Genomic DNA, 8,418 nt, shown 5'->3' with positions numbered 1-8,418 from the left:
TGTATCATCATCCATCATGCTGCGAATGAAGGTCGCAGATCTCTTGCACTTCCTGTAAATCTTGGGGAAAAGGAGGGTGAATTTGAAATTGCATATCTAGAATACAATATGTCTCAGACTACTTTCAGTGTATTCCCTGTCCATATGTGGTGTACTAAGGTGCATTTTGATTCACCTCCAAAATTTAACAGACACATTGAAGGGACATAGGAAATTAACTTTTTTTAGAGGCAGGGAATTGATCAAATGTGGGTTGGAAGTAGGAGGGGCTGGTCAGAGGGAGTGGCTGTATAATCAGATGACTCAGATAATCTGCATAATCAGATGACTCTGTCCTCCTGAGCTTCATCAATAAAGCTATGAACAATGCAGGTCATGTCAGGTTGAACTATTTGTATTTAGTCATGGGGCAGTGTAGATCAGTGGTTAAGGTACTCACCCAATTTTTAGAGTATGAAATTTTTTGTATGTATTTGTATATTTTTTTGTATACATTTTAAATAATATTTTTTGCATTAATTACTACACCTTCTGGATTAGGCCCATGCCAATCAAGTTGAAATAAGTCAAGCAGTTGTAAGAAGTATGCTTCACATGACAGAGGGGAAGTGGACAGAAGGGATTATTGTTTATTACCTTGCACTGGCTCTTCTAGTCATAAGAGACTGGTGGTTTTTCATATAATCCCTACCACCCTCTCTCCCCACTCTCTAGAGGCAATACCAGTCACTGAATGCATTATTTGGTCCTTGCATTCAACATCAAACCTCAAATATCTGAATAAACCATTACATGCCAGGCAATAGTCTTAAACCTCAAGATTTTCACTTGCAGGAGAAGGTAAACTCGTGCTTTAATTTAGTAATCAGTTCATATTAAGTGATGAAAGCGGCAAACATAAAAAGCAATTTATAAAGAGATTTCCAAATAAAGCCAGTAAAATATATGCTTTCACTACCCTCACTTGACCTCTATATTTAGCTACAACTACAGGTCAAGATAAAATGCAATTTGCATTAATACAAAGCTGCATCATTGTTATATTTATCTGTCATGCTCCATCCTATATGAAATATCATTACTAGTCATTAAGAATTTGACTTCTACAAGAGTCTAATAGTTAACTAAAATATTTGCCTTTATAGAGTGCCCTTAATTGAACGATGTGGAACTGAAATGTATTCTTAATTATCACTGATGAAAGTAAATATGTATGATGTGCCTTGACATTGCAATAAACCATAATTAAATCTATATTGCATAAATTAGCCCATAAGTTGTAGGTTTAAGCAGGTTAAAATCATGAAGGAAACTTGAAACCGAAAATAAATTTTGACTTTTTAAAATTGGAAACATGTAATGTAATTCATGTTATGTAGCTATAGTTTACATGTAACATATGCCAGTCTATCAGGTGCTTAAGATGTGGAATGCAGATGCGGGCAGATCCACTGTAATGCAGTCATGCAGCATCATAATAAACTGTGCAAAGTGTCCCATCATTAGTTTAGACTTAATATATACTAGTAGATGTATAGGACTAAATTAATCTTTTCTATTATTTGAAAACAAGCAAAAGAAAAAAGTTGTTTACAGTTTACAAAGTAGTCTACAAATAATGCCAATACCATTAACAAAATGTGATTTTTGTCATTAAAGTAGCAATTAAAATTCATGTCCACTAATACACCAATAGCTTGTGTTTGACTTTCATTTTGAGGTTAAACTGCAGGAAGAATCCTGCATGCCTGTCTTAGTGCATACAGAATCTCTGAAACCCGTGATGTCCCTACAGAGTACAGGACAGACACCCACGAACTGCTCATGTCTCCTTTGCTCTTTCAGAGTGAACGTGCATATGTCCTTGTCTCAGTAGTCATTAAACATGCCCTTTCTTGTCCTCTCTTTCTTCCTCTCTTGCTCTTTCCTTCTTTCCTTCTCTCTTTTTCTCTCTCTATCTCTCTTTCCCTCTAAAGCATGGTTTTGAAAGCCTGTCATTGTCTTGCAGCGAAAATCCTTAATGGAACCCTGCAGTGACTTCAAAGAGAAACGGACACCTTCATGTCTCCTGTAATCCCTTTGTCAAAGCCTGAAGCAGTCCACAATGTACCAGAGAATAGTAAAGCGAACCCAGCTCATGCTACATATCGACAGAGGAAATACTCTTAAAAGGCGATGTGGTGACAGATAGTTTAATTCTCTGCCTGGAATACACAGCACTGAAAAGTATTGCAACACCTCTATTGTCTTTGCAGTTCAAGAAAGCATTGCCATGTTTTCACTAATACACCGCTTTGTCAGTTTGCAGCTCGAAGCACAGACTACTGCTCTGATTCCAGGCTACTTGCTCCTACTTTTAGATTAGTTATAGAGTGCAATCAATCACATACCACATGATCTAAAGGGGAAAAATGTGTGTGTGTGTGTGTGTGTGTGTGTGTGTGTGTGTGTGTGTGTGTGTGTGTGTGTGTGCGCAGTGTACTGCAGTAAAAGATGTAAAGGAGTCAAAATTTCAGTAATATACACAGGGTTTGCACAGAAACAGAATATTTCAGGCAGAGGTGCTTCATCAGCTGTGAAAGCGAAGCATTGCTTGATGAAGGACCTCTGTCAGAAACATTGTTTCTCTGAAAACCTTGTGTACATCACTGAATTTTTTCTTTATCTCTGTATATATAGCCATATTTAGAGAGCAAGCAGGCCAATAATGATGAAAATGTTCTTGTAGTTTTTTCTGCATCTTGTATCATAAAATACAATGTCATAATAATAACAAATGAGACACAAAAAATGCTGAACTTAAATGAACATTAATTTAACACTTTTATTATCTCCATTGTTTATGTTTGCTTAAGTAGATCTGCAGTAGAGCTATATATTAAATGCAAATATGTATCAGCTAAATAAATGTCCACAGTCAATCAAAAAAGCTAAACTATAAAAAATAAACACACTCATGAGTGTGTGTGTGTGTAGAAAAGAAAAATGAAATACTATGAAGTAGTTAATTCAAACCATATTATTTCTCCCCCATATTGTTCTTTCATGTTATTGTGTTGTTAAGAATAGTGACTTCATCATCACCCCTCTCAAAATTCATCATTGGTTGCTATGGTAACCACTGTCTTAGAAGACTAATGGTTTTCTGACTTACGTCATAGTAGTTGCTCTCTCACATAATCCTACTGATCTTGGTGTCCTGTTTTAGAAAGTATAGTCTACAAAGTAAGCATCTGAAATCATTAAATAATTAGGCAATACACTGAGCATCAACTGTGAGCATCACTGAGCATCAACTGTCATTGACTTTTTTTTATCTATTACCCTTTTTCTAAAGGGATTTAATGTTCATTGAAGCCTAGCATGTCTTGTAGTGAATCACATTTCTCATTTGCTTTTATTTTTAACATTTCTTTAACTAATATGTTCTTGAATTCTAATGAAGGAATCCTTCAAAGTGAGACCCAGACATATTTATAATTTTGATGATTGTGTTGTGTTTAATACATAAGAAATAAGTGCTGTTCTTTATATAAGATAAGACAAGAAATGGATGTTATTTTTAAAGGTTTGTCCTATCACTGTGAGCTCACTGGATTGAGCCATTATTATGCCAAAGCCATCTGTGGCCAAGTGTCCAAGGGAGCAAACTGGCACTGTTCACTGGGTGGGAGGGATGGCATTACTCTGTCCTCTGTCATTCACTGTGCCAGTTAGCACCATCCCCCTGTTGAGCGGTCCTCTGTTGCAGCACAGCCAGCAGTTTGAAAATATTTGGGGCTTGGTGTAATGCGTCCAGGAGGAAGCATGTGCTTGCCACACCCTCTATGGTTGGTAGCTGTTGTAGGACAGGGGAGGCTTGCTAGTTCATGGGTGGGAATTGGCATAATGCCTAAATTGGGAGAAAAATGGGATACAAAAATGGCTTGAACGGTATGAGCTGCTTTAAATTACCCTTCATGTTTTAGCATGAATCTTACCATCATTGTAGTTCTGCCAGCACTGCAGATTTAAAAGTAAAATATTTTGCCTTTAAGCAACAATTTTTATGTTAATATATTATACTTTGATTAACTAATTCAAACATTAAACAGCCTTATCGGTTATTAGCTTGGAGTGATAAAGAACAGCATGTTTCCTGCAATGTCTCATAAAAATGCAAGCTGATGACAGCTACATGCGGTGATCCTCCCCTTCAGCTGTGCTTGAGATTAAGTTTGGAGTGACCCGTGCCTGGAGGCGGGTGCGCATGTTCTCCTCCAAGTCTGGCCGATGATTGTTTTGCCTGCAGCATCAGCACAGCTGCAGGCCTTCAACCTCTCAGAGCAGCAGTGGACACACGTCTCTGCCCTTTGCTGATCGTGGTGCACAGATGGAAAACATCTTCACTGGTTTAATTACCAGCCTCCGCGTCCCATGGCGAAACCTAAGTTCTGGCTTCCCACCTGAATTAATGATAGCTCTCCCCTCTGATGTTGCCCAGACAGGGGAGGAGGGGTCTAGATCTGTAACCAGACTATGCTCTGGTCACCTGTCAGGCTGTAGTGCAAAATATGATGACAGATGGGCACCACAAACACTGCAAGCTTTCGTCACATATTCAGCACCAGTTTAGGTTACCATACATTTACACAAAATAAAATGGTTTGTTGTAAAATTTAATAAATGGATGTTTTGTTTATATCTGAAAAAGCTTTGGCTTGTATTCTTTAATGCACTCCTTTGTCAGATGTAAGCCTGAAGTACAGAGTACCACATCGATTCCAGGCTACCTGCACCTACTTTGGGATTCGAGTGTAATCAATTACATACCACAAGATCTAAAGGAAAAAAAACAACACTGAGAGAACAAATGTTTACTAATATTTAAATAATTGTTCAAATGACTACAGCATTTTATATAATTACTAATTAAAAATATGAAGGTACTTTGAGTCTTTTGAGAGAAAGACAACAAAAAGACAACAAAAACGATTCCTGAAAAACACAAGACTTGAATCTTATTTAAGTGCTACTAAGTTGTAAGAGTACTTAAGTGGTCAAAGAAACCATAAATCTTCTAGAGGCATTCACACAGCAGTTTTCTTTCTGGTCATGTCCACATACTTTTCTTTTGGTTTTAATGGCTGTAAATGACCCCAGAATCAGGCATAATGCAAAAAGTACTGGCTTGAGAACACAGGCTGTGGTAACTCTATACATGAAGCCTATAGAGGTGACCTTGAACTCAGTGGCCATTAATTGCATGTACAGCCTTTCCTTCTGTCCCCTCATTTCAATTTTATATAACATAATAAACCTGTCTCTTACAGAAAAATGCCTAGCCATTTATTCTTTTTAGCTTCTCAAGCTGTGAGAATTAAAATTGGATTCTGATCACCAAAGGTTTAGTTACAGAAAAGCATACTGAGGGTGTCAGGTTTTTAAGCAAAGAACTAGGTGTTGTGACACTTATATCATTCAGATTAACTTTACAAACTGTACAAAGAGATTTACAAAAAAAAAAAATATTGTATAACAGGTAGGGGATTTTCCCTGAGCAGAATAACTTGGAAGTTTTATTGGATCAAAAGGTATGAACTTAAATGACATAGTGAGGAAAGAGTTGCCAGGCAAGGTTTGTAAACTCTTTCGATTTTTAAATTATTTTAGTCATGTATAACTTTAAAAAACACAGGATACCGTGCCATATCTGAAGTGATAAATGATCTAAATAATCAATGTCACTAATGAACAAAAATGTCAGCACTCATATTTAGCAATCTGCATTAATGGCATTACTTTAACGAAATGCCTGCTAGAGCTGCTAATGAATTCTGTGCTGCACTTTGTAAGGTATATATTGCTCCATACAGTTTATATAGGGCTAATATTTTGTGGTGTTTTTCATAGTACTATGCTCTACTATGTGAGCTACAGGAGTGGGAGTTACCCCCTACTTAATACCACTCTTGCTCAGTGATTTTCTTATGGAAGTACAACTGAGCACGGTTATGTTGTGCTGATATTCATAAGATTCCCAGTCCTTGTCAGGGTAGCTTTAGAAATTAAGTTTTCTGCCCTATAAAACATAATTTGACAAGGCTATATTGTGCCATATTGCATACATACATCTCTTCAATAAAGACATAGCAATGTATAATGTTATATATGCTGTTTGTTGAAAAAGATTGTATTTATTTATCCGTATAACTTTATATCACCTTTTAGGAGAAATGTGTGGGGTCTAAGTGATTCAAAAGGATCCACAGACCTTACAAGTGTAAATACATCAGTGGTAAATTAACACCTAACACATTTGAATGAATTTAATATATTAATAAAATCAACTTTGTAGCAAGAAAGAGAAAAATAGGCTTTCCTAAGAACTGTAATGTTCTGGCTTGGATGTAACATGAAAAATTAACAAATATTTATAAATATAAGTATAAATGAAATATTTGACCGACTATAAAACTTATGCATAGTCTTTGTTAATTGTGGATTTAAACTAAGTTCCTTACATGTTCAAGAATCAAGATTTGGTTAGTTCATGCAGATGTGATGAAAACACTGGATCCTAATTTTGGAAATATTGTTTAAACATATTGGGGATTGTTTAATGTTCTGTGTTAGTCAAGTCCTTGTTTAACTTTTTGTGCCAAATATTACATAATGAATTCTCCGTGGAGCTCAATTACATAGAAATTGGTAGCCAACAGTGAAAAGAACTATTTCACACCTCAATGAAAATGATAGAAAAGCTATTAAAGGTTAAATATGAAATTAACAGTAATTGGATATTTATAATTACCCAGTTACTTTTTTCATCATACACATGATTTAAACAATTTTTGCTTGATCTTGGGCATACAACAAAGCTTTATTAGATAGTGAAGGTATTCCCATTACCTTCTCAGCAGATTATAATATCATAATACCATCATATCTGGTCTGTCATTAGGTAATATGCTGAAAATGGGCAGCTTACACTGATTTTACTCTGCATTGTACTATTTCCTTCAACCTTAGTGTTTAGTGTTATAAGAGTGAATGATTTAAAGGCACTGTTTTATTTCAATTGCCTTTTCAGTAATATTGTTTATCATGGAATCCTTTACTGGACATTCCAACCTGAGCAGTGTGTCTCATTTCACACTGAGCTGTTATCAGAGCAATGGCATTTATCATTCCCATTCCCAGGTGAGCAGGGATTTAACATCATGGTTAAACAACTTGCTCACACAGTAGAATACAGACATAAAATAATTGCTTAAAATGGATAGAAAGTGACCTATTTATTTTGATAACTCATCAATATATTGTGCTCAGACACCAATGTTATGTACACTGGACATCGAGGGTCCTTGAACTTAAAATGACACACTCAAAAGTAACTTGCCCTCAACTTATGCTTCTCCTCAACCTAACCTCTTGAATGGCAATTTACATTTATGGCATTTAGCTAGCACTTTTATCCAAAGTGACTTACAATTATGACTGAGTACAGCTTCAGCAATTGAGGGTTAAGGGCCTTGCTCAGGGGCAAACAAGGGCAACTTGAACCAGCACCCTTCTGATTACAAGTCAAGTAAATTAACCCTTGAGCTACTACTGCCCCTGTTCCCATATACTCTATGGAAGCCATATGCTCTATTAATGCCCTTGTTACATAACACTTCGAGTTTTCTATTTTGTTCTTAGTATTCAGGTGATCTGTCATTCTAATTAATAAAATAGGTACGATGCACTTAGGACAAATATCTTCATAGTACAGTTTATATTTAAACACAGAAAAAAAAACATGCATATAATAAACAGTACAATAACTGGCATTAGACACAGTAGTAGTACTGTCTTTATGTATAACTTGGAGACACAATTTTATATCATATGAGAAGCTAAAAATGACAGAAATATGAAAGAAAATTAAGGTTCAAACATGTACATCATAAAACAACAAGTTCCACTGTGCTGTGCTCATAAGCTACTTTAAGAAATTCACAAAGGCTCCACAACTGTTTCAGATGTGATTCCTAAAAACCTTTCACTTTCAGCTTCTCTTGACTCTTGTCTAAAATTCTGCCATATCTTATCACCTTTAATCTCACACAGAAGTGGCACCAAAGGAACATTATAAATGTTTTAGATGGAATTTCAAAATCCACTGCTTTAATTGCATATTTTATAACTGTTGAATGTGCAATACATTTGACAGTTCAGTTTAACACTATGCAGAGAAGGGAGGAGTAAAAAGAACAGAAATGTAGACAATTTAAAAATGGACAGAAGATTCATCAGTCAAGCGAGAAAGCCAGAACCTAATAGCAAAGGTAAATAATTTATATGATTCAGTCTGCGAAAAGTGGGGAAGTCAAGGACTGAGCAGTGAAAAAGTGGAAATGTATCTTTTCCCATAAGCATGGATTAATTGTCACT

The sequence above is a fragment of the Electrophorus electricus genome, chromosome 6, assembly GCF_041902795.1.
Source record: "Electrophorus electricus isolate QZ-2024a chromosome 6, ASM4190279v1, whole genome shotgun sequence".
Classification (NCBI taxonomy): domain Eukaryota; kingdom Metazoa; phylum Chordata; class Actinopteri; order Gymnotiformes; family Gymnotidae; genus Electrophorus; species Electrophorus electricus.
Note: the sequence above shows the minus strand (reverse complement) of the source record.